At 44.2% G+C, this 27479-nt stretch overlaps 1 protein-coding gene and 1 long non-coding RNA gene across 7 annotated transcripts in view; one reads left to right on the top strand and one right to left on the bottom strand.

Annotated features, from left to right (window-relative positions):
• PDZD2 (PDZ domain containing 2) overlaps positions 1-27479 on the top strand; it is a 372225-nt gene that overhangs the window by 61822 nt on the left and 282924 nt on the right. The gene's annotated exons all lie outside the window — the stretch shown is intronic.
• Positions 506-27479, bottom strand: part of LOC309657769 — a 36468-nt gene continuing 9494 nt past the window's right edge. The window contains exon 2 of the long non-coding RNA XR_014261886.1: positions 506-26834. This is a non-coding gene — a long non-coding RNA (uncharacterized lncRNA). The remainder of the gene's footprint in view (positions 26835-27479) is intronic.

The raw sequence follows: 27479 nt of genomic DNA, 5'->3' as shown, positions 1-27479 counted from the left end.
GGTTGTGCTTTTCTAAGAATTTGTTCATTTCTTCCAGGTTGTCCATTTTATTGGCATATAGTTGCTTGTAGTAATCTCTCATGATCCTTTGTGTTTCGATGGTGTCTGTTGTAACTTCTCCTTTTTCATTTCTAATTTTATTGATTTGAGTCCTCTCCCTCTTTTTCTTGATGAGTTTGGCTAATTGTTTATCAATTTTGTTTATCTTTTCAAATAACCAGCTTTTAGTTTTACAGACCTTTGCTATTGTTTCCTTCATTTCTTTTTCATGTATTTCTGATCTGATCTTTATGATTTCTTTCCTTCTGCTAACTTTGGGGTTTTTTGGTTCTTCTTTCTCTGATTGCTTTAGGTGTCAGGTTAGGTTGTTTATTTGAGATTTTTCTTACTTTTTGAGTTAGGATTGTATTGCTATAAACTTTCCTCTTAGAACTGCTTTTGTTGCCTCCCATAGGTTTTGGGTCATTGTGTCTTCATTGTCTTTTGTTTCTAGATATTTTTAAATTTCCTCTTTGATTTCTTCAGTGATTTCTTGGTTATTTGGTAGCATATTGTTTAGCTTCCATGTGTTTGTAATTTTTACAGTTTTTTTCCTGTAATTGATATCTAGTCTCATAGCATTGTGGTTTGATAGATACTTGATAGGATTTCAATTTTCTTAAATTTACCAAGGCTTGATTTGTGAACCAAGATGTGATCTATCCTGGAGAATGTTCCATGAGCACTTGAAAAGAAAGTGTATTCCGTCGTTTTTGGATGGAATGTCCTATAAATATCAACCAAGTCCATCTTGTCTAATGTGTCATTTAAAGCTTGTGTTTCCTTATTTATTTTCATTTTGGATGATACGCCCATTGGTGAAAGTGGGGTGTTAAAGACCCCTACTCTTATTGTGTTACTGTCAATTTCCCCTTTTATGGCTGTTAGCATTTGCCGTATGTATTGAGGTGCTCCTATGTTGGGTGCATAAATATTTACAGTTGTTATATCTTCTTCTTGGATTGATCCCTTGATCATTATGTAGTGTCCTTCTTTGTCTCTTGTAATAGTCTTTATTTTAAAATCTATTTTTTCTGATATGAGAATTGCTACTCCAGCTTTCTTTTGATTTCCATTTGCATGGAATATCTTTTTCCATCCCCTCACTTTCAGTCTGTATGTATCCCTAGGTCTGAAGTGGGTCTCTTGTATACAGCATATATATGGGTCTTGTTTTTGTATCCATTCACCAGTCTATGTCTTTTGGTTGGGGCATTTAATCCATTTACGTTTAAGTTTATTATTGATATGTATGTTCCTATTACCGTTTTCTTAATTGTTTTGTGTTTGTTTCTGTAGGTCTTTTCCTTCCCTTGTGTTTCCTGCCTAGAGAAGTTCCTTTAGCATTTGTTGTAGAGCTGGTTTGGTGGTGCTCAATTCTCTTAACTTTTGCTTGTCTGTAAAGTTTTTAATTTCTCTGTTGAATCTGAAAGAGATCCGTGCTGGGTAGAGTAATCTTGGTTGTAGGTTTTTCCCTTTCATCACTTCAAATATGTCCTGCCACTGTCTTCTGGCTTGCAGAGTTTCTGCTGAAAGATCAGCTGTTAACCTTATGGGGATTCCCTTGTACATTATTTGCTTCTTTTCCCTTGCTGCTTTTAATATTTTTTCTTTGTATTTAATTTTTGATAGTTTGATTAATATGTGTCTTGGTGTGTTTCTCCTTGGATTTATCCTGTATGGGACTCTCTGCACTTTCTGGCCTTTATTGACTATTTCCTTTCCCATGTTAGGGATTTTCAACTATAATCTCTTCAAATATTTTCTCAGACCCGTTCTTTTTCTCTTCTTCTGGGACCCCTATAATTCTGATGTTGGTGTGTTTAATGTTGTCCCAGAGGTCTCTGAGAGTGTCCTCAATTCTTTTCAGTCTTTTTTATTTATTCTTCTCTGCGATAGTTATTTCCACTATTTTATCTTGCAGGTCACTTATCTGTCCTTCTGCCTCAGTTATCCTTCTATTGATTCCTTCTAGAGAATTTTTAATTTCATTTTTTGTGTTGTTCATCATTGTTTGTTTGCTCTTTAGTTCTTCTAGGTCCTTGTTAAACGTTTCTTGTTTTTTCTCCATCCTATTTCCAGGATGTTGGATCATCTTTACTCTCATTACTTTGAATTCTTTTTGAGGTAGACTGTCTGTTTCCTTTTCATTTGTTTGGTCTGGTGGGTTTTTACCTTGCTTCTTCATCTGATGCACATTTATCTGTCTTCTCATTTTGTTTAACTTACTCTGTTCGGGGTCTCCTTTTCGCAGCCTGCAGGTACATAGTTCCTGTTGTTTTTGGTGTCTGCCCCCAGTGGACAAGGTTGGTTCAGTGGCTCATGTAGGCTTCCTGGTGGAGGGGACTGGTGCCTGTGTTCTGGTGGGTGGGGCTGGATCTTGTGTTTCTGGTGAGCAGGACCACATCTGGTCATGTGTTTTGGCGTGTCTGTGAACTTAGTATGATTTTAGGCAGCCTCTCTGCTAATGAGTGGGGTTGTGTTCTTGGCTGGCTAGTTGTTTAGCATGGAACATCCAGCACTGGAGCTTGCTAGCTGTTGGGTGGAGCTGAGTCTTAGCATTGATACAGAGATCTCTGGGAGAGATCTTGTCAATTCATATTACTTGGGGCCGGGAGGTCTCTGGTGGTCCAATATCCTGAACTCGGCTCTCCCACCTCAGAGGCTCATGACTGAAACCAGCCTGGAGCACCAGGACCCTGTCAGCCGCACGGCTCAGAAGAAAAGGGAAAAAAAAAGAAAGAAAAATTAAAAAAAAAAAGAATTATTAAAATAAAAAAAATTATAAAGTAACAATATTAAAAAAAAAAAGAATAGAGCAACCAAACCAATACACAAATCCCCCGATAAGAAGCACTAAAAACTATACTAAGATAAACATAAAAGTCGGAAACAAGTCAGTCACAGACAGCAAACCCCAAGTCTACAGTTGCTCCCAAAGTCCACCACCTCAATTTTCGGTTGATTTGTTGTCTGTTCAGGTATTCCACAGATGCAGGGTACCACAATTTGACTGTGGGGATTTAAACCACTGTTCTTGAGGCTGCACAGGGAAATTTCCCTTTCTCATCTTTGTTCGCACAGCTCCTGGGATTCAGCTTTGGTTTTGGCCCCACCTCTGCATGTACGTTGCCCTCAGGCTTCTGTTCCCGCCCAGAAAGGACGGGAGTAAATCAGTGGCTGATTGGGGGGCTCTGGCTCACTCAGGCTGAGGGGAGGGAGGGGTATGGTAGTTATAATTGGAATGTGGGGCGAGCCTGCGATGGCAGAGGCCAGCGTGATGTTGCAACAGCCTAAGGCACCCCGTGTGTTCTCCCAGGGAAGTTGTCCCTGGATCACAGCACCCTGGTAGTGGTGGGCTGCACAGGCTCCCTGGGGCGGGAGGTGTGGATAATGACCTGTGCTTGCCCACGGGATTCTTGGTGGCTGCAGCAGCAGTGTTAGTGTCTCATGCCCATCTCTGGTGTCCGAGCTGATAGCCACGGCTCACACCCATCTCTGCAGCTCGTTTAGGCGGTGCTCTGCCTTCTGTGGGCAGACAGGGAAGGAAACCCCTCTCCTCGTGCACCCCAAAACAATGGTCTCTTGCCTCTTAGGCAGGTCCATAGTTTTTCCTGGACTCCCTCCCAGCTAGCTGTGGTGCACTAGCCCCCTTCAGGCTGTGTTCACGCAGCCAACCCCAGTCCCCTCCCTGTGATCTTATCTCTGAAGCCTGAGCCTCAGCTCCCTGCCCCCACCCCACCCCTGGCGGGTGAACAGACAAGCGTCTCAAGGTGGTGAGTAGCCAAAGCAATCTTGAGGGAAAAAACAGAGCTGGAGGGATCAGATTCCCTGACTTCAGACTATACTACAAAGCTACAGTAATCAAGACAATACGGTACTGGCACAAAAACAAGAATATAGATAAATGGAACAGGATAGAAAGCCCAGAGATAAACCCATGCACATATGGTCAACTTATCTATGACAAAGGAGGCAAGGATATACAATTGAGTAAAGACAGTCTTTTCAATAAGTGGTGCTGGGAAAACTGGACAGCTACATGTAAAATGATGCAATTAGAATACTGCCTAACACCATACACAAAAATAAACTCAAAATGGATTAAAAACCTAAATTTAAGAGCAGATACTATAAAACTCTTAGAAGAAAACATAGGAAGAACGCTCTTTGACATAAATCACCACAAGATTTTTTTTACCCACCTCGCAGAGTAATGGAAATAAAAACAAAAATAAACAAATGAGACCTAATGAAAGTTAAAAGCTTTTGCACAGCAAAGGAAACTATAAACAAGACGAAAAGACAACTCTCAGAATGGGAGAAAATATTTGCAAACAAATCAACGGACAAAGGATTAATCTCCAAAATATATAAACAGTTCATGCAGCTCAATATTAAAAAAACAAACAACCCAATCAAAAAATGGGCAGAAGACCTAAATAGCCATTTGTCCAAAGAAGACATACAGATGGCCAAGAGGCACATGAAAAGCTGCTCAGCATCACTAATTATTAGAGAAATGCAAATCAAAACTACAATCAGGTATCACCTCACACTGGTTAGAATGGGCATCATCAGAAAATCTACAAACAACAAATGCTGGAGAGGGTGTAGAGAAAAGGGAACCCTCTTGCCCTGTTGGTGGGAATGTAAATTGATACAGCCACTATGGAGAACAGTATGGAGGTTCCTTAAAAAACTAAAAATAGAACTACCATATGACCCAGCAATTCCACCACTGGGCATATACCCAGAGAAAACTATGATTCAAAAAGACACATGCGGGCTTCCCTGGTGGCGCAGTGGTTGAGAATCTGCCTGCTAATGCAGGGAACACGGGTTCGAGCCCTGGTCTGGGAAGATCCCACATGCTGCGGAGCAACTGGGCCCATGAGCCACAATTACTGAGCCTGTGCGTCTGGAGCCTGTGCTCCGCAACAAGAGAGGCTGCGATAGTGAGAGGCCCGCACACCGCGATGAAGAGTGGCCCCCGCTTGCCACAACTAGAGAAAGCCCTCACACAGAAAACGAACACCCAACACAGCCATAAATAAATAAATAAATAAATAAAACCTGCATTCTTAAAAAAAAAAAAAAAAAAGGACACATGCACCCCAGTGTTCATTGCAGCACTATTTACAAGAACCAGGTCATGGAAGCAACCTAAATGCCCATCAACAATCGAATGGATAAAGAAGATGTGGCACATATATACAATGGAATATTACTCAGGCATAAAAAGGAATGAAATTGGGTCATTTGTAGAAAAGTGGATGGACCTAGAAACTGTCATACAGAGCGAAGTAAGTCAGAAAGAGAAAAACAACTATCATATATTAACGCATATATGTGGAATCTAGAAAAATGGTACAGATGAACCTACTTGAAAGGCAGAAATAGAGACACAGATGTAGAGAGCAAACGTATGGACACCAAGGGGGGAAAGCGGGGGAAGTCGTGGTGGTGGTGGTGGGATGAATTGGGAGATTGGGATTGACATATATACACTAATATGTATAAAATAGATAATCTATAAGAACCTGCTGTATAAAAAAATAAATAAAATTAAATTTAAAAAATTAATAAATAGATAGTACATGTACACACAGGTACATAGCTCTGCAATTACAGAATGGAGTACAGTGAAAAAATAAAATAGTAAAGTACAGTAAAATAAAATAAAATATAATTGAAATAAAATAAAATATAATTGAATTAAAATAAAATAAAAGGTAATTGATAAGATAATATAAGATAATTGAAATAAAATAAAAGATAATTTATGTATCTTTATATAGAATAAAGATAACTGAAAGATAATCATCAGTCTGTCCCCGCATATCTGAGAGCTTTCCCGACCCCACCGTGGTAGTAACAGCAGCTCACAGCAGCCCTCTTCCTCAGGGGGATGTAACAATGCAAGCTGCGGTGGCAGAGCAGGGCATGCTCTTATAGTCTGAACCAGCCCCGTTCTATCTCTCCAATTTTGGTCTGGCATTTTTCTCTCTTTTTTTGCAACTTATTTATCTAAGTCCCTCTACCACCATCCCCAACCCCCGCCACGGCCCCTCCCTGCCCCACTCTGAGCACAGATATAGCTCACCCACAATTATAAATTAAAATTACACATTGTGGGGTAGATGGTAGGGGGACAGCTGGAGTCACGGCACACCCCTCATTTATAACATCTGGTCCCAGCCATAAACGGCCCGTGGGAGACTGGTGTTTTGGGGGAGGGGCCACGTGGCAGGAGCCTGGGCCTGTGTTTTTCTTTGGCTCTTCTGGGCTTGGACTATGTTTATGCTTTCTCAACTAACTTTTGTAGCCCCCAAATCTATTTTTACAGCGAAATTGATGCTTCTGTTTTGTTGTAAGAGGAAATGCTGTCTCTGAAAATCATTATTTATTTGTAAAGTTGGGCTCCCATGTACAGGGTGTACACTGATCAACTCAAGGGAGTGAGGGTCCTTCCCTAGAATTGTGCCACATGGTGGGCCTGAGTCTGGGCTTTCACCCAGGTGTCAGGCCAAGGTCACACTGGGGTCACCTACAGCTCAGGCCTAACCTCTTGTTTCTTTGATAAGACATTAAGGAAAGCCCTTAGCTTGGATCTTCTCCTTCCAACCCTCATTTTCTAAATGTGGGTTCTGATGGCCTTGGCCATTTTCACCAATTATTTTTAAGTGATTATGGTAATAAGATAATAGGGATTCCATGATGTTTTCCAAGAAGTCATAGGAATAATTGTACCAATTTGATTCCATCTTCTAAAATCATGAGTTTTAGATAGTAATAAGACCTAGGAAAATTTAACTCTTTTGTTGTTTTCTCCCCTTTTTTCGTTCTAAAAAAATTGAGATGTAATCAACATACAGAACTGTATAAGTTTAAGGTGTACAGCATAATGATTTGACTTACATATATCGTGAAATGATTACCACAGTAAGTTTAGTTAACATCTATTATCTCCTATAAATTACAAAAAAAAGAAAAATATTTTTCCTTGTGATGAGAACTCTTAGGATTTACTCTTTTAACAACTTTCACATATACCAACTCTTTCTGTTTTTAAAGGAAGTATTTAGGGGAATTCCCTGACGGTCCAGTGGTTAGGTCTCCGCGCTTTCACTGCTGGGGCCTGGGTTCAGTCCCTGGTCAGGGAACTAAGACTCCACAAGCCACATGGTGCAGCCAGAAAAAAAAAAGTATTTACTGATTGGAAAAATAAGTCTTTCAATGGAAAACCATTTTTTAGCTTGCACTGCTATTAAATGCATGAGAGTTCCTTTTCCCCTTTTAAGGGAGCCAATGTACAAAACCTATGCCAAAGCTCCTGTGGGTTTACATATTCCTGAGTTTTCATGGGATTATCACTATAGACTCTGTGTTTGGAAAATCAATCAACCAACCAATGAGATAAACAAGCCCAGAATGTAAATATGACAGAAAAAAAATTAATTGGATATGTCGCCAGCCTTTCTCCCATTCATCCTCCCTCCCCAGGAGAGGTTCAGCTCATTTTCTTCTGGCCCACCTTCTGCAGAGGGCCCTGCCTTCCCTTTTCTTAGGTCTTTGTAAGGGTGAAGTCCAGGTTGGTCGTGAACAGGTTTTCCCTTAGGGGATGCATGCCTGGGACAGGGCACCCCCGAGCTTCCTCCAGTATCTTTCCCAAAGCCATAAAGGAAGTCACATCGCAACATTTCCTTCAAAACCAGTTAAACATGAGCCACTTTGGGAGAGTGTGCACAAGGTTACAGCTGCTCTCTTTGAGTTCTGTTTGTATCTGGGGAAGGATATTTGGGGAAGATCTTGAAGAGAGAAGTGCAGGAACAGCATGTGAAAGAAATGGCTTAGAGGTAAGAGGGAGATTCTAGGAAACGTAGCTATGGTCTACAAAATTCTTCCACGATGTTTGAAAAAATGCATGCAAAGATCATGAAGTACATTTCACAGTACATACAAATACCAAATCATTGTGTTGTATACCCGAAGCTAATATAATGTTATATATCAATGATATCTTAATTTTTTTAAAAAAAAGAATGTGAACTATTTGGATTTCCCCTTTAGTTGCAGGACTGTACTTTTGTGGTCCCAGTACCACTCTGAGACTGTCATACGGGTGATGGTTTTATATATTTGGAATGAATTACACTAATGAACCATATGGAGATACGTTTATATACATATAAAGCAATGCAGTATGGTGGTTTGGAACATGGACTTCGGAGTTGGCTGGACTTCTGTTCAAATTCCAGCTCTGCAGCTGAATTTCCGGTCACTTCGAGCTTGTTTCTAAACTTCTTTGAGCTCCAGTTTCCTCATCTATAAAGGATAGAGATAACTGAACCTCCCTCCTCAGATTGTGGTGGGGATTTTTTAAAGGAGATAAATCCATTTGCAGAGCACCTAAGAGAGCATCTGGCATGTAGGACATCATTGTTGGTCATCAGAAGTACCGGTTACAACCATTTCCAACGATGCCTTGTGAAAATAACTATTGTTTAAGGAGCTCTTCCAACCTGCTAGGTCTATCTGGGATGCCTCCAAGACTTAGTATTCAAGTTGGGGTCAGAGCAGCAAAGATCATTTGCAGGTATAAGGTTCGTGCAGGATGTTCATCAGTAGATGGATATGCGTAGATGGGTATGGGTTGAGGGATCTGAATTTGCCCTTTTTGCTAAAACAGGAACCAGTAAGGTTCAACCCTTGTGGCTTTGCAAGAGAATATGCAATTCAACCAAATTAAAAGGCAGAGGGTCCACACGCACACCACTAAACCAGAAGATGTGCTGTACGTGGAGATACCCTGTGTGTGTGTGTGTGTGTGTGTGTGTGTGTGTGTGTGTGTGTGTGTGTCAGGGGATGGGAAGGAGTTAAATATAGAAGAGAGGGTCTTTTTGCTCTTGCCCCTGGTGCAATTTTCCTGGAGCTCTTGGAGAGAGACCCCAAAGCAGACACAAGCCTATGCTTGACTCTGCACATGTGCCTTAAACCAAGAGTGATTTAAAGGATGGTGCAGAGACCACCACAAACCAGAGGGCATGGAGAGGAAGTATTTCCTTGAGGCTGAGGACCTCTTCCCCAAGGCCGTCTGTATGGAGCTCGTGGGTCACTCCTGAACTAACTCAGGGCCTGGTGTCTGGCTGCAGTCGTACTGACTTCCTCTTTGACCCAGAACAAGCCACATCTCCTCATCAGACCTCTGTGTCTTCTGCCAAATGAGCTGGTTGGACCCTGTGAGCTTTCGGGCGGCGCTGAGCTTCAGTAGGCCAGGTGCATCCCTGCTGCGCGATGACCCCGTGGCTGGAGCAGGTGAAGATCATCTACAGCCAACTCGCAGGCTTTCCTTGGCAGATCTGAACTCACACGTTCTCCAGTCCGTAGCCGAAGCTGCAGCTCTCAAAGGCACCAGGCTCAGAAGGAAGAGAATTTGTCCTCTATGTCTTTTAAAGAAGAACAAAGAACAGGCAACACTTGAACTTTGGAGACTTGAGGTCAGTGATTAACTTGGGTTCTTCAGAAGTTGTACATGTTGACTTAAAGGACAAAAGTGGGCGGGGAGCTGAGGCCAAGGCTGTGGGTAATCAGAAGTGTGGCATCTTGCTCCAGAATGCAGTGCCCTGACTTGTCTTGGATGTGGTCAGGCCCAGAGGACTTGCAGGGAGTAGTACCGGAGCCCAGAGCCCTGAGAAGTACTTCAGCTGCCTGTGGAGTGGGGCCCGTGCACAGATAATCCCTGTTATCTCTTGTTGTGGTACAATCTACTCCACATTTGGTGGCTTAAGAGAGCAATCATTTTATTGTTTATGATTCTTCGGGCCAGGAATTTGGGCAGAATTTAGCTGTGCAGTTTTCTGCTCCACGTGGCATTGACTTGGATCCTTCGGTGTGGGATTCAGTTCATGGCTGGGCTGGTCTAGGGAGGGTTCCCTCTGGTGTCAAGACCTTGGCAGGGCAGAGCTGCAAGGCTGGGTTCAACTGGGATGCTTGGCTTCTGTGTCTTTCTCCATTATAGTCCCGGGGCTTCTTCCTCTCCATCTGGTCTCTCCATGTGGTCTCTTTAGCAGGGTCACCAGATTTCTGATGTGATGGCTCTGGGCTCCCGAGAGAGAGAAAGAGAGAGAGGGAGGGAGGGAGAGAGAGAGGGGAAGAGGAAACTGCAAATCCTCATAAACGTTGGAACCAGAACTGGCACAGTGGTGGTGACCTAAATGGGGAGGAAATCTAATAAAGAGGGGATATATTTATACATATAACTGATTCACTTTGCTGTACAGCAGAAACTAACACAATGTTGTAAAGCAACTATACTCTAATGAAAAATTTTTAAAAATTAGTATTGATATATCATGATAATATTAAAATTGTATTGTTGGAGAATGTTTTAACTGCTTACTGATGATATGTTAAATGTAGTTTCTTTTTATATTGATTTTATATCTAACAAATTTTCAAATTTTTCTTATTATTTCTGAGAGTATTATATATATCATTTTGGATTTTCCTATGAAAAATTTATTTACATTTAAATATAGAATTATTCCTTCCTTTCAAAAAAAAGAAAACAGAACTGGCACAGTGCCATTTCTGCCATATTCCGCTGAGCAGTCCCAGAGCAGCTCAGATTCAAAGGGATGGAGGAACAGACTAGCATGTGTGCACAGGAAGGGAAGTTGAAGGTGGCTATCTTTGGGGATAAGCTACTATAAGGCCCGTTTGGCAGAATTTGGGAGGATTTGGGTCCTGGGATCACATCGGGGGTAATGATGCCCAGAAGGCCTTTGTGGTTGCAAGCATGTCAGCGTAACTGCCCCTCAAGATCAGACCTCCTTCTGGCTCTGGGGGTAAGATGTAATGACAGCTCTTTCCTTCTTACGTCCAGGAAGCCATCCTGACTCAGTGATCTGGACACGTCCAGCCCTGGAATTCCTCACCCAGCCAGGGTTTACCCCGTTCCCTCTCAGGGAGGGAGAAACGATTTTTATCATGAGTGCCAGCTCTGATTGACTATTAGTGTCTCCTGGAGCACAGTGTCGAGAAGGGCTCTGAGACCACATCAAGGCTCAGTGCTGTGATACACGGGTCGTGTCTGCCTTGGGTGTGGAATGGAGGATGGCATCACTTGTGCCATGGAGATTTATTCTATCCCTGGGTCTGACTGTGCCATACTCTTACCAGAAGGGAGATAGGTATATGGATTGGCCTCTGAACTTGCCATGTGCTCTCCCACATGCCCCCATTTGCAGGGCTCCTCTCCTTCTTAGTGGTTGCCTGCAACTTTCTTGGCCTTCAAGGTCTTCCTCCTCCAAGCTTTGCTGGACTGCCCTAGTTTCTAGATTTCTATACATTTAGGCTGAGTGAATTTCCACCATTAGATACTACCATGCATTGTTAATTACTTTTTCATCTGCATACTAATTATTCCTAACTAGGCTATTAGGTAACTGAAGTCAAGGTCTGGTTCTTATATGTCCTGGTATCCTTCCTTACAGCTCCCAAGAAGTAAGTTGGCATTTCTTCTGATGGTAGTGACTTAAGACGAGCATTAGGAGAGAATTTGAATATATTGCATCTATATTTCCTTGCAAACAGGCATCGATGGTAGAAATGGGTTAATACCCACAGGCTCAGCTGTGGGTTTTGCCAGGAGAGTTTGCCTGGATTGGAAACAGGGGTATTTAGCCAGGGCCAAAGCAGAGCTGTTGGTCCCGTGGCCCCAGGTGCTGGTTCTGGCTGAGGTTGCTGGGTGGCTGTGCTTCTGCACGAGTAATTCCTGATGACATGCCCACAGCTTCCACGTGTATCTAAGCTCCCTTGGTCCTTATTATTGCCTGTTGTTGGAATTATCAGTCTGAAAATGCTTTAGTATTGTGGTAGGTGAATGGGGGATGTGTCAAGACTGCAGAGAAGGAAATAGTGTGATGGAGGTGACGAGAGAAGCTTTTGGAAGTCTTGTGGGAATGGGAGTGGGTGATTAAGCTTCCCTGTTTTTCAACCTCATGCCTCCCAAGGAAAGACTTTGTTCCTTCTCGCCTCTGGAGGGTTAGTGCTTATCAGGTGCTTTGCTCCCATACCTGGAGCTCAAAACTGAGAAAGTGGATTTGGCAGAATTCCTTTGAGTTGTGTATTGCTGTGTCTGGGTTCATCTGCACATATAAAATCCCTAGAGACAAATGTGAAGAAGCAGACATCATAATTTAGGTTACTTTATTTCTAATAAATTACCTAATTCTGTGGAACCTGGGTTGATCCATGGGTGGGTGGGGTGAGGAGGAAAAAGTCAATATCCAATTTTGAGCAAGACTCTTAGACACCTGTTTCCTGTCTGTTCTTGTCGGGTGTCTAGTAGAGAGGACTTTATAGCATTTCTTCAAGATTAGTTTGGTTCCTCCCTGGAGATAAACTCACACACGGCTGGCATCCCTGAGAAGGGTCATAACTCTGCAGATGCCCCATGGGTAAATCACACTTCTTCCTGGTCCAATGATTCTGTGGTTTCCCTGCATGCCCGCTGAATCACCTTGTGTACATCCAGCAACCACAAATAATCAGGATAGGTTTTATGATCATTAAGATATAGAGGCAATTAATGTTATTCATGATATGTTGGAAGGAGGGTGAGATCTTAAAAGTATATTCTGAATCATCAAAAGCATCAGAGGAAGGTGAAATTATGTGCAGCCCAGCCAAAATGCTGAATGAATTTCATTTTATTGTCTTTTTGACAACTGGTGATCTAAATATTGTTTATTAGAAAAGCCACTCAGAGAATCCGATTTGCCAATTGCTAAGAACATCAGCAATGACGGCTGTAATTTGTTGAGTGTTCACTTGATACCAGATGTTGTGCCACATGCTTCATGTACCCATGATCTCATGTCATCTCTCTGGATTAATGGGGGCTTCTGGTAGCATCATTAATAAATAAACGTCATAAAAGGGATGCTTCTTTTGTCTCCTTGTTTTGTTGGTTTGCATGGCTTTAATAACATCATTCCTAGAAAGTTAGAGTCTTGGGTTTGATGCAAGTGTTAACTGGATTTTCCTTTGTCCTCCCAGCCTGCGCAAGGCTCTGCAGAGTGTACGGTGAAAAAGCATCTTCTGCTTTCTTTGCCTTTCATTCTTGTCCCAAATCCTGACCTCACATTAGACTGAGGACTGACTGTGTATGGATCGGCCCATCTCCCAAAACTAGCTTCCTCTCTCACTTCCATACAATTTTAACATGATGGATAGAACTCACACCTCTTTTCTCTCTTCTGAAGAAGATGTACTTTGCACTGCTTGGAAGGAATCAGTTGTTAATTTACAGTTACCGAATGCTTATTCACATTTAACCATCTGTTTAAAAATGTACCCGAGATTTGCTTTAATCATGCATGGTAAGACACGCAGGCACAGAAATGACTGTTGTGGTGGAAATTTAGACGCACAGATTCCTGGAAACGGAAGGCACACCACGCCACACGGGGCCACACAGGGAAGCACCAGGGTTGGTCAGGAGGCAGAAGGAGAGTGACGAGAAAGTGTGGGTAAATCCTTTATTGTGATGTCTGTGGGAAGGATTGGGTGAGGCGGCCTAAGCAGGTTTAGGGTTGGCAAGTTTGAATAATTTTGGCAGGCTCCATGGTTTAGGGAATGCCCCAAGTTGTTTGGTACAACTGGAGGAATGAGGTTGTGGGGTGATGTGAGCAGGGGTCGTGTGTGAGAGCTCGATGAAGTAGGTAGTTGGGAGAGGGGGGCTCTGGACTAGTTGGCTTGCATATGAAGAGTGTGCTAGAAGCCTGGTGGTTTGCGATCTCTAGGAGTTGGCTAGCGCTGGGAGGGGCAGTCTCTCCCAAGTCAGCAAGCCCCCAGATGCCAGAGCATCAGGAATACAGAAAATTGAATATTGCGGTTAATATGCCATCCTTCAAAATATTTACCCAAGAGACAATGAACATGTATTAAGTGCCAGCTGCACGTCCGGCCTTTGCAATTCCAGAGCCAGCACAGTACTCGATCCAGTCCTGGGTACGCGGTGGCCCTCAACTAATGTTGTTACCTAAGTGCTGAATGGCTGCTCCGGACTCCAGCCTGGAGTATGGAGACGTGCCTGACACGCTGTCTGTACAGTGTCTTAGGTGCTATATAGTTTCAGGGCCTGAAATGCGGTTTCTAACCTCAAGAGGTATCCAGTCTAGTTGGAGGAGGAGACCTGTACTTATTATAACATTATAATTGCCACAATAAAAGCTACCGTCATCTCCAAAACTACCCCTTAGAGTCCCTGGTGCCAGGGAATGACCTCGTGGTCCACCTGGCCTTTTAAGGCCGAACCTGAGTGGCCCGAGCTCCTCCCTGTCCGCACCTCCCCACCCCTTCACCCCCCAGGCGTCAGGTTCCGCTCACTCTTTCCTCTAAAGCTATTGCCGAGCCTGGCCCTTCTTCTCCATCTCTCCTGACTGCAAAGAGAGACGCCGTGTGACTTCACTACTTCACTGAAGGAAAACCACTGCCTCCCAACTTCCCCAGCCGCCCCTTCTAGAGGCCTGGTCAGAGGGGCCGGGTGGGTGCCTCCCTCCCCGATTCCTGTCTGCGTCCTCTGTTATGCAGCAGAGCCTGGGCACTCGTTCAGAGCAGCTGCACCGGCCGTGGCGGGCCCCTGGGAGGGGAGCAGTGGCGGGGGGGCGCCCCGAAGATCAGGTGGGAGCCTCTCTGCCCACCAGGGCCCTAACCACCCGGAGACTCTGTTTTAATATGCTCTCTCCCTGGCGGTCCAGTGGTTAAGACTCCACACTTCCACTGCAGGGGGCACAGGTTCGATCCCTGGTCAGGGAACTAAGATCCCAGCTGCCACATGGTGTGGCCAAAAAAAATAAAATGCTCTCTTCGCCCCAGAAACCACTGTCTCTGGCGGGGGCCTGGAGCCAGCACAAGGCCAGAGACAATTTTGAGGTAGACAGTTTGTCCCGGGCCCCTCCCGCCTCCTCTTTGTGTGTTTCTCCCCATCCTGAGCCCTAGTTCCCCCAGGGCCTCCCAGAGGGGCCTGGTGCCGCAGACCGGGCTGTCAGCTCCTCTGTGTAACTCAGTCACGTTCGCAGAATTTAAAGGTCACTCCTCCCCACTGTATTTGTGCCGCCACAAAAGAGCCCAGGAAGGAGGGCACGGTCCATACTACGAGGGGGGTGACTCCCTAAAGGGGCTGCGAGTCAGGAGCCTGGGGATTCACAGGGACGGCCCTGTGGGCCTCACAGCGCAGTCAGGATATTCTCCTCCGCCTTCCCAGTTAGGGGTGTGGAGAGCAATGGGGCAGGAGGAGGGTAGGGCCAGGAGCCCCAGGACAGCTTCCACTGTGCATTTGCAGCTCTGATTGGAGGCTCGGAAACTCAGAGGAAGTTGTAGCTGTTTGCTGGTGCTGCTGTAACAAGTTGTCATAGGCTGGGGGCTTAAACAACAGAAATGTATTTTCTCACACTTCTGCAGGCTGGTAGTTCCAGATCAGTATGTTGGCAGGTTTGGCTTCTCCTGAGGCCTCTCTTCTCGGCTTGCAGGTGTCTGTGATCTCTCTCTGTGTCCTCGGATGGTCTTTTTTCTGCATGCCCCTGGTGTCTCTGTTTCTGGTGTGTCCAAATGTCTTCTTATGTGGACACCAGGCATATTAGATTAGGGCACCCTAATGGCCTCATTTTAGCTAAATCATCTCTTTAAAAAACCTGTCTCCAAATTCCATTGCATTCTGAGGTACTGGGGGTTAGGGCTTCATCATATGAATTTGGGGAGGACACAATTCAGCCTATAACAGAAGGAGAGCACGGGGGCAGGAACTTAGAACTGCAGTGCTCAAAAATATTCAGGTGGCCAAGCATTTGTGAGTCAGTGCTGTCCATTCAATACCATGTTGAATCAGTGGCTTCCATTATATGAACTAAGAACACCTTTGCTGGCAGAAAAGAGGATGGTGTGTTAAGTGTGCCATCTAAAACCCCAGTGCAAAAATTGGGCATGAGGAGAAGGAAAATTGTTGAACTAAGCAGACCGGCAGTTTTGAGTTTTTGCTGTAGTATTTGCTTACTTGCTCAACTATCTTTTCATCCATTGTACTTGCTGACAAAACAGTAGCAGATGCCAGAGTTTTCAAACCTTCTGAGTGAAAACCCTGAAACCGACAAATACCATGTGCTAAATAAATTTTCTGTATGTATTGGGAAAAACTCGCTATTATTCAGTGTTAGCAATGGAAACCACCAATATTCCAGAGAAGCCTGGTTTGAGAATTGCTGTGGGAAGCAACATTCCTGTGTGTCTTCTCTAATTAGCAGAAGACTTACAGAAGGAATAACACTCTTCGATGATCACTGAAAGAATGGGGATTTGAGAGGCTAATCATTTGCAGTCTGGCTTCTCCATCCATTTATTCATTTATTCAACATAATTGATCTGCACCTTCAATAATGCTTGCATCGGTATTCTGGTAGGCGGGTGGGGAATGTACACAACACTTTCCTAGACAGGAGTGATAGAGAAATGAATCCATTCCACCCCTGCCTTGAGGACCTCAGTTATCAGTTAAGAACTTAGGTTGCAAACAGCAGAATCTACTCTACCTGGTTTAAGCAGAGAAGTAATTTATTAAAGAAGCTCCAGCAGAGGCAGAACTGGCTTGGAAGCAAAGCAGCCAATCTGGGCAATGCACTGCTGCCGTGGAGATGCTTCTGCCCCTGTTGGTGGATGGGCACCGACGCTTGACATTGAGCACAAGACACTACTTTAAAATTTTCTGCTGTTGATGTCTTGTTGGATGTCTGCAGCCACTTTTGCCAGAATGGCTTCCACGAGGCAACCGCTGCTTCATGCCTCTTACGTCTGATTGGCAGAGCCCAGGTCACGTGCCTGTACCACAGCTGGCAAGGGAAACTGGGAAAACAAGTTTCTGCCTTTTACCTTAAAGATGTGTAAAATCGTGAGATGGGAAATTCTGTACACATAGGAAAGGTGTCAAAAGGCACTGGGTAGACAAAAATCATGACAGGTGTCCACTCTAAACTCCCCATCTAATGGAGGAAACAGATGTACAGTAAGTCCCCTACATACGAACCTTCAAGCTGCAAACTTTCAAAGATGCAAACGTGTGTGCCAGTCCCTGTGTGCCAGCTGTCGTACTGTTCTACTGTACTTTTCAAGATATTGTACTGTAAGATTAAAAATGTTTTCTTTATTTTTTGTGTTTATTTGCTTTTTATGTATTATTTGTGTGAAAAGTATTATAAACCTATTACAGTACAGTACTAGATAGCCGATCGTGTTAGTCGGGTACTTAGGCTAACTTTGTTGGACTTACGAACAAACTGGACTTACAAATGTGCTCTCGGAATGGACTCGTTCGTATGTAGGGGACTTACTGGATATTAAAAATTAATGGGACAAATGCTATAATCGAGACATCCTTGTGGTATGATGGAGACCAGGAAAAAAGTTGTTACTAGCCTGGGATGGTCATGGAAGGCTTCGTGGAGGAGGTGATTGATGACTGAGCTTATCTTGATGGGATGAAGCAAAAGGGGGCCAGCTTGGAGCTAAATAAGAAAAAGATCCTCCCTCTCTGATTTTAAACATACCTCCACAGTGAGTGGGCCAGATTTAAAAAATGAGAACCGATGAAGCAAGAAGAAAAGGCAGGTTGGAATCTGAATGCATTAGTGGTGGACTCTTGTGAGAGCTGGCCGGAAGGTGCTCAGGCATCCTGCATGGAGCTGTCTGCATAATCGACCTGGCTTGTGTCCTTTTCCTTCCCAACTCTGCTCCCTTCAGATGTCCTAATAGGTTATGGCTTCCAAGAGGAAATATGCTGTGCATCTTCAGAGGGGCATTTTGGAAACACAAAGCCTGACTTCAAAGCAGTAATTCATTCTTTCTAAAAAAAAAATGTTGCTATAAAAAGTAATAAGGAAAGTATAAAGTGGAAAGTACAAGTCCCTTGATAACTAGCATTTATATATTATCTTTTTGAAAAATCTCAAAAGCAATCAAATTACACTTGCTTTGCAATTTTTTTTCCCGCTTTCCATAAAAGTGAGTCTTAGATTTCTTAAAAGTGAGTCAGTAGCAGTGTCTTAATGTTGTATTTGGTCAACAAGTATTTAATAACAGTAAGGAGGCTAAGAATGAGGATATTTTTAAGACCAAGGTTGGTTTAGAGAGTTGGCATACAGGCCCCCCTTCCCCTAAATCTCTTTCTCCTCTGCATTTTCCCGTCTTGGAAATTAGCATCACTTGATAATGGCCTTCGTTTCTGCCTCCCTCACCCCACCCCCTTCCATCAGCCAGTCCTGGTGGCTCCGCCTCCATCCTCAGCTCAGATTGTCCCCTCCTCCCCGTGCCCTGCTGTTAGTCCCAGGCAAGGCCCCTCCGTCTCCTGCCTGGACCGAGGCTTCCTGACCAGTGCTCTGCCCCCAGTCTTGGTCTTTTCTCGTCCCTGCTTCTCACTGTAGCCAAATGGTATTGCAAAACAGAAATGTCTCTTTGTTGCATAAAACTTTCCAGTGCTGGCTTCCCAGCACTCTTAGATAAAATTCAAGGTCTTGCCTGTGGTGGCCCCTGGCCAGCTTCATATCACTCCACTCCCTCCTGCCATCGCAGCCTCAGAGGTCGTCCCTCAAGCACGCCCTCAGATACCTGACTCGGGACCCTTGCTCGCTGCCTGTACGGGCTTCTGCTCTCTCCTCCCTGGGGAGCTGGGTTCTTCTTACCTTTTAGGTCTCGGTTTAAATGGCGCTTTCCCCAAGTGTATTTCCTTGATCTGTTGTCTAAATAGTGCTCGCCCCAAACCTGGTGCTTTCTGATTGCAGTTTCTTGTTTATTTATCTTCTGGCACTTAGCACGATCATCTGTGTTCTTCTGGTTTACGTATCCTCTCTCTCTCCTCCTAGAATCTACGTTCTCAGGAGGTGGAGCTCTTACCTGCCCTGTTCGCTCTGTATCTGTAGCATCTGGTCCAGCGTGCTCAATAAATGTTTCATGAAGGAATAAGCAATCTAGAACCTTCACGTCCTCTGCCAGACCTCTTCGTATCCTGCCTTTGAGGAGCGCTCCCTCCTCCTGGGAGGAGACCTGTCTCTCACAGGCTGCCCCCCTCCCCTGCCTGCACCGGATGCTGGGGGTTCGCTGGCTTGTGCTTCTCCCACCCCCTGCTCAGCTACGGCAGCCGAGTACAGATGATGCACCTCCCACCGCTTAGTGAGACCAGCCCATCTCACAGGCCTCCGCTCCCTGCTGCATGAGTGGTAGGCAGTAAAGCAGGCCGCCACCGTGGGCTTCCCCTGTGGTGTGTGCTGGGGTGGAAAGAGCACTGAACCTGGAGGCAGAAGCTCAGCTGTGGAGACTCCCACCCCCCTCGCCGTGTAACTGGGAAACACTCTCTCTTGAGCGTTCCTTTCCTTAGCTATCGAATGTGAGTGGAGGCCCCTGCTCCAGGCTTTCTTTCAGGCCACCGAGGTGACGTCGGTGCCTTCCTGTCGCCACCGTAAGTGTGGCGTAGTAGGATTTTGCCCAACATGGTAGGTGTCATTAAGGACGAGAAGGGTAGACTTGGAGAAAGGAGAGGCAGATCAAAAAAGTTGACCGCACCGAATTTCTGTGCCTTCAGCCGATCGGAAGGACCCCCTTAAATCATGGGGTGCAGGGCAGGAGTGGGCCTGAGCCTGGGGATGACAGTCCTGTGTAAGGCTTGGCCCTGTGCCTTCTACTGTGGCCCAGACCACAGGTTTGGCCACACAAAACATCCCCCATTCAGATACTAAAGAGCCAGCTGAGAGCCTCCTCGCAAAGGGTAGGCATTGACCTTGACACTCAAGAGGCTTGACTGGGGCTATATTTCTTCATTTTGGCGACATGTCATTGGGCTCTTCCGAGAGCGAGGTTGGTTGAAATCCTTCTTTCCTCTAATACCGTCTCCCGCTGTAAATATGCAAGGCTGCATTCCATGAAGCTGGGCTCTCACTACAAGACCGTCTCTGACTACCTCTGGGCATGTGTTATGGCTACAAGGAAATCTAAGATTCCCTCTCTGCCCCTAAGGCAAGGTTTCTCAACCTCAGTGGCTCCTTGCAGGAGGGGCTGGCGCAGGCATTGCAGGACACTCAGCCGCATCCTCTGGCCTCCATCCACTAGACGCCAGTACCAACCTCCGCTCACCCGCCCCCCCCACACAAACACACACTTGTGACAACCAAGTATGTCTCCAGATGTTGCCAAATGTCCCCAAGGGGCAAAATCCCTCCTCTTCTTTGAGAACCATTGCCCTGAGAGAAGTAATTGTCCAGTAAATGGGATGGACAACAAGAATTTTGAAGAAGAGTGTACTGTAAGCTGAATACAAAACACAAATCCACTTATGTGAGTCACTTGACTGTCTGGGCATTGCAGGGCCCTTGTTTTGGGGGCTGCTTGGCAAGCGCTAAGGGTGGTGGGAAGACAATGCTAGTTGACCACACCCGATATGATGCTTCTTTACAGTTGCTATCTAGCCTAGGAAAGTTCAGAGATTTACGGGCTCCTTGACTGCAAAGATTAGTTTGCCTTAACAAACGCAATGTCTATGAAATTAAATTTATAAAGTAATTTATAAGATGATTAATAACAAAGTCGTTGGGAAGATTAATTTAGATAGTGCATGTCCCATACTCAGCCTCCAATTCATAGCTATTTTTATGTATTATTGACTGATTTCTCTGTCATGTGCTATTTATATTATAGCTATTATACAATGCACATCTTCCATGTTCTATTAAATTTGTTTCTTGTTGGATGCTCACAACCACCCTGCAGAATAGGTGGCATGATGCCCATTTTACAGATGGAAAAAGTGAGACTTAGAAAGGTTTAGTATCTTGTCAGGGTGACGCAGCCTGTGCAGGATGGGGATGGTATTCAAATTCAGATTGTAACTCTTTCAAGGCCTCTGTTTGCCACTGCACTGGAAGGAATGTCAGGTTAGGGTTGCAAGGTCTGTCCCCAGTTGTTTCATCCATCCATCAATTTAAGAATAATTTCTTTTCCCCTGAGAGGTATTTTTACAAAATGGTTGTATCTGTTTTCAGTATACGTGTCTTCTCCACCCAAAGCAATTATACATTCTAAGAGGACAAGGAGTGTATCTCGTAACTCTTTCCATCTCAAGTGTCATACACAGAGTTGGTGCTTAATAAATATTTGCTCTGTGACTCTTCTTCATTCCTATGTACTTCTAGCAAGATTTAGTTGAGAAGGAGTAAAACCTCTTCATACCTCTTAAGGAATGGAAATTCTCTCTTACAAGTTAGCTCCGGGGATGAATGATTTCTTGTTTGCCCTCTAATTTTAGACACCGTGAGGAGCAGCTGTTTGACAAGATACTCCAGTAGTACTGCCACTCACATCAGTCGCTCTTTCTGCAGGACCTGTACCTGTGAAGACTGGGGGCGTATGACTCTGATGCAAGTGCATCTCTGTTCAGTTGGACCACATGAAAGGGTAGCTCCCCGCTGTTATAAGGAGGGCAGTTCAGCTAAGGAAGAAATTCCTCCGGGAAGTCAAGCCACAAATAGGGGTGTGTGTGTGTGTGTGTGAGTGAGTAAGGGAGTTGGGATCGGGGTGGTGGAAAAATCTCTACCTGGTAAATGGCTGAGTGGTCATCCCATACAACAGACCTCAGGGATCAGTGTTTTCAGGGGTATCTTGGAATGAGTCTCAAAATAAGAAAGTCACCAACTTTGTCATGGGATGGACCATGAAATATTTACCTTTTATATCACTGTAAAACCTGAGGATCACTTGGTTATCTGGGTTAAATTGATGCATTCTTGCTCTAAAAGGCAAAAGAGGGTTTGATTAAAGGAACGGTGGGGTGGGTAGTTGGGTGATGGTTCTCATGACCCAGCCATTTGCTGGATCTGCCTAAACGAAATAGTGGATTTTGAGGCCTTCAAGTACTGTTGTGTCTTCTCGAGGTTGTGTGAGCCATGATAGGACTAGAGGGAATTCCTTTGCTTTATTTGGAGTTTAGGGGAAATCCTCTAGCCTCTGCGCTCGCTCCCAAGGTGTTTTCAGGCTTAAAATGCTTACCCTTATGGCTCGAAAGGGTTAATTTCCATCTGCCTCTTCTGTTTCTAGCCTGGAGGTTGGGTATTAGAGGGTAAAGAGCCTTTTCAGGGTGGCTGGTGTTTTTTTTGATGATGTTGTTATTCTTTTGCTTTAGTTTAAAATTCCAAATCCAGGAAATGACTGTGGGCTGGGCAGGCCCGGTTAGGAGGCCCAGAATGGAGAGGGGCCCCATATTTGCCAGGCAACCTGGGAGCCCAGGGCAGCTCAGAGCCTGCTCGTTCCCCATTGGTCTTATTCATTTATTTTGTATTAAGGTAACATTCATATAACATAAGATTACAATTCAGTGGCATTTAGTACATTCATAGTGTTGTGCCACCATCACCTCTATCTAGTTCCCAAACATTTTCATCATCCGTCAGAAGGAGATTCTGTACCCATTACCGGTCACTCCCCATTCACTCCATCACCCCCGCACCCCGACCTCGGGACCCTGGCCACCGCTAATCTGCTGTCTGTAGAGTCAACTCTTCTGGACATTTCATATAAATGGAATCATACAATCTGTGGCCTTTTGTATCTGACTTCTTCTAGCATCATGTTTCCAAGGCTCATTCATGTATTGGAGCATGTGTTGGAACTTCATTCCTTTTTAAAGCTGAATAATATGCCATTGCATGCATGGATGTACAACATTTTGTTGATCTGTTTATCTGTCGATGGACATTTGTGTTGTTTCTACCTTTTGGCTATGTTGAATAGTGCTGCTAAAAACATTCATGTACAATTATTTGTTTGAATGCCTGTGTTCATTTCTTTGGGGTATATACTTAGGAGTGGAATTACTCAGTTACATGGTAATTCCTTGTTTTGAGGAATTAACATTGATGGTCTAGTCTCTGGTCTGCCGTTAGGACCATTAGAGGGGCTTTGTTAGAATCATGGAATCAGAGCCTTAGAAAGAGCCTTAAAGATAATGTAATCCACCTTCTCACCCATTCCAGGAAGTCTTGTCTATAACAAACCTTATAGAAGCCCGTCCATCCCCTGCATGCACAATTCTAGGGCAGAGGGACACCCTACCTCCCAAGGGTGGCCAGTGTCACCTGTTGGCTTGCTCTAGTTCTGCCCTATAGAGAAGTTTTCACCTGGAATCCATAGACTTTTGGGGTTTATCCACAGATGAGCTTCAGCATTGAGAGGTGCAAGGCAGAGTTTGTAACTGTCATCATTCTTTAAGGGGTCCCTGAATCACTGCTCTGGAGTGACCCAGCAATGCCATCTCTCTCTTCTGCCCACGAGCCTTCAAAGGCTTACTGGCAGGCCGTTGCTTGGTTGACAGCTGCCCTCTGCTGACCTCTGCCATCCAGATGCAAAAACAGCAAAGGGTCTTCCCAAACGCCCCGCTGTGAGAAGACAGAGCCCAGGCTGAAAGGCTGTGCAGAAGCAGGTAGGAGGCCGAAGAGCATAGCAAGCCCCTCGCATGGGCCCCACTGCCTGTGACCTTGGCCACCTGTGGTTTACTGCAGATGCTGAAAGAATTTGTTATCCAAGAGATTGTTTCATTTGGAGACAAGGCCATTTCTGAAAAAGCTGAGAAAGTCCTTGAAAGTTGCATAGTTTCTGATGTTGGTAAAGTGAGGAAAATGTCATAATCAGCTCTTTTTTTTAAATAAACTTTTTATTGACGTATAATGTACCTACTGAAAAGTGCACAGTCATAAAAGCACATTCCATGCAATGCTGTTTCTATGGAGTGTAATAACAGGCAAAATGTATCTGTGGTGTTGGAAGCAGGATAGTGGTTACCCTTAGGAGGGCAGTGCCTGGAAGGGAGCACGAGGGGTGCCTGGAAGGGAGCACAAGGGGCGCCCCGGAGAGCTGGCTGTGCTCGGATTCTTGACTGGGAACAACTCTTTGTGAAATAACACTGAGGATGAACCACACTGAGAACAGACAAAGCCCGGGGTGAATGTGGTTCAGACGGCTAAGCCTCCTGGTTAGGGCTATCCTTGGTTTCTGTCTTTCCGACACCCTTCCCCCTGACCCCTTGCTCTGGAGGATGCCCTTTCTCACTCAGTCCATGTGCCGCAGGGGGTCTGTCCCACCCTCTAGCTCCAGGAGCCAGCACGTAACTCAGAGGCTGGTTAAGTGATGGGCACATGATCCAAGTTAGACAATGAGACTCCATCTCAGGACTTTTGCTAGAACCACTGGGAAAGAGGCATAAGCTCTCAGCTGGGGTTTCTGAGCTGGTAGCATAGAACCTTCGGCTGCTGGTGGCCCTCTTTGCTACCATGTGCAGAGTGCCAGCTGGAAATGAAGCCAGCACAGAAGACAGAAAAATCAAGACTCCTGGCGATTGTGTATAGGGATCCAGCCGTGTCGAGAGCTATCCCCATTCCCCATGGACTTTTCATTTATATGTGTTGATAAATTCCCTTCTTCTGTTCTTCAGGTTGAGTTTTTATCCCTTGCCTCCAAGGGTTCTACTAATTGAAACAGATTTGTTTCTTGATCAGTCGGAACTATTAGATGTACTTGTCCAAATCTGACTTCTTCTACTGTAGCACACAGTCTCTCTGTGAGCCCCTGTGAGTGTAGTGGCAGCTCCAAATTGTGAGGGTTGCGGATGGAGAGATTGGGGGAACTTTAGAAATAGCTATCTGGTTGGAGGGATGAGCTGAAGGGGATTTGTTCCAAAGTTGTGCTGGCCCGGCTCACACACTGTTTCAGGTGGCGTGGGGGGAACTTAATGTGTCACTGGGTCACTGCTTCCTTCCATGCTCCTGGTACTTGGCTCTTGATGACTTTTCTATGTATGAGACAGAAGTAGAGGAGATGAGCACACGTAGACTGATGGGAGCTTACCAGCCTGCTGGAGATAACCAAGAAGGGCCCAACAATGACCTCCCATTACCCATTTTATGTAAACTCTGTATTTTAAGATATCCCAAATTATGAAGCACGTAAAGGAACTCTAAGGTGGCAGTTTTAGGAATAAAATTATTAAGGTGGTCTTACCTGGGAGGGCAGAGGAATGCACTGAATCAGAATCATCTAAAATGAAAGTGATTCTAACAGTATCTTATGTTTTGCTGTATAGCTTTTCAGCTATTCATTGGATGGAAAATATTCTTCAAAAAAACATTCAATGATTTATGATAACTTTGTAAGTAGAGTCGACCCTTGAACAATGTGGGGTTGAACTGCATGGGCCCACTTATAGTGGGCTTTTTTTTCAGTAAATATATTGGAAAAATTTTTGGAGATTTGCTAAAAAAAGAAAAAAAACAATGAACCACGTAGCCTAGAAATAGCAAAAAAATGAAGAAAAAGTTAGAAATGTCATGAATGCATAAAATATATATAGATACTAGTCTGTCCTTATATAGGCATAAGGTGAGTGATATTTAACATAAAATTAATAACTTATTAGTTTTTCTACTGTTTTATAACTTTGCTTTCAAAGAATTACCTTACTATACAGGATGCCTGTCTCTCCTAATTGGAGAAGCTGTGTATGAGCCTATTTTCATAGGTAAGGTTTTTTTTTTTAATGTAACAATGTTTCCAATACTGTAATACTGTATGCCATAAAAATTTTATAACAATTTATTCATTAGTATACAGGCTAGGCTACTGTGAAGCAATTTTATCAATTACACTAGGCTACCATAAAGCAATCACATTGTTGCTTCCTTATCAATGCATGAGTCGTTATACCTGTAAATAAATAGGAATTTCTTTTTCACATTATTCTTTCATTTTTGATGTCTAGTGTTAGTAATACGTATAACCTCCGTAGCGTTTTGTATCATTTAAGACAATATGATGTAGGTACTGACAGACGATTCATCTTGTAAACAGATGACATAAACTTGTGACATTGACAAATACAGTACAGTACTGTAAATGTATTTTCTCTTCCTTAGGATTTTCTTAATAACATTTTCTTTTCTCTAGCTTACTTTATTATAAGAATACAGTATATAATACATATAACACACAAAATATGTATTAATCGACTATTTATGTTATGAGCAGGGCTTCCAGTCAACAGTTTTTGGTGAGTCAAAAGCTATAGGTAGATTTTCAACTGCACAGGCAGTTGGCATCCGTAACCCCCATGTTGTTCAGGGCTCAGCTAAACAAAAGAATATCATTAAAATAATGAACAGGTTTCTTGCTTTTGGCTTATCTTCCTGTCAACTGCTCGTGTTCGGCCTGGAAGTCCATACAGGGCTAGCGGGCTTCTGGGTATCTCATGGGGGCCTGTTACAGGGCGTGATTGTGATTCAGCCCTTCAATAAATACCTGACTTGACCTAATTTGATGCAGGTTTTTTGCTCTGAATCTCACAAGTCTACCAGCTGCCATGTAACCTTGTTTCAACCTCACATTCAACCGTCTTTGACTCATTTGCTCACCCTGATGTGAGCAACTGCAATAAAAGAGACTTTCACAATGTCCACAGGAAAAAAGTATTTTTGATCTTAAAATTGCTTATGAGGAGAGAACCACAAACTCTCGTATCACTAAAAAGAAGTTTAGAGATGACCCCGAGTTCCATCTGGCCTTATTTTATCGAAAGGGGAAGTGACTTGCGTAGCCAGTGGTGGGATAAGGCTGGACCCCAGGTCTCTGATACTGTCCTACCTGAGCGGGGGCACTCACCCCTTGGGGCTGGGAGAGGCTCGGCCTTTTCATGGAACTTCAGGACAGCCTGCCTGTTGTTGGAAGAGGGGAGGATAGAATCAGAGGAAAAGTCCTGACTCCGGGCAGAGTTCACACAAACGTACATCCTTTGCATGTCCTCTTCCTCTGAAAGCTGCTAAGTGGGGACAGAAATAGCCGCAGGTCATTTAATAATTTCATTTTTAGCAGTTGGTACAAATTCCTCCTCCCATTATGCGGCTCACAGGAGTGGTTAAAATAATGCAAATGTGACTCTTTAGGTTTCATATTTTTTCTTTCCCTTCCTCTGTTGGGGAGGCTAGTGAGCTGTGGTTTCCAGAAGTAAAATGTGCCAATAATTTATAGCTGGATAAATCTGCTTTTGAACTATACCATGACCTCCAGGATTAAAATTAGCAGTTGCGGAGAGCATCTTACAGTACTGGTGTTCTGCTGAGTGCTTTGTATGGATTATTTTGTTTAATTCCCACAAGACCCCTACGAGGCAGACATTATTATTGACCCACTTTTCTGATGAGGAAACTGAGGCTCAGAGAGATTAAGTGACTTGCTCAGGGTCACACAGTTCTGCCACAAGCTTCATTCACTCTGAAAAACCTCAGACCTGAAGAAGAGCAATGAAAAGGACATTTTTTGAAGGTTAGAGAGATTGAAATCTATAATATATTTAGATCATG

Source organism: Balaenoptera physalus (assembly GCF_965194825.1).
Source record: "Balaenoptera physalus genome assembly, chromosome: 3".
Classification (NCBI taxonomy): Eukaryota; Metazoa; Chordata; class Mammalia; order Artiodactyla; family Balaenopteridae; genus Balaenoptera; species Balaenoptera physalus.
The sequence above is the reverse complement of the archived record's forward strand: the minus strand, read 5'-3'. Positions and strand labels throughout refer to the sequence as shown.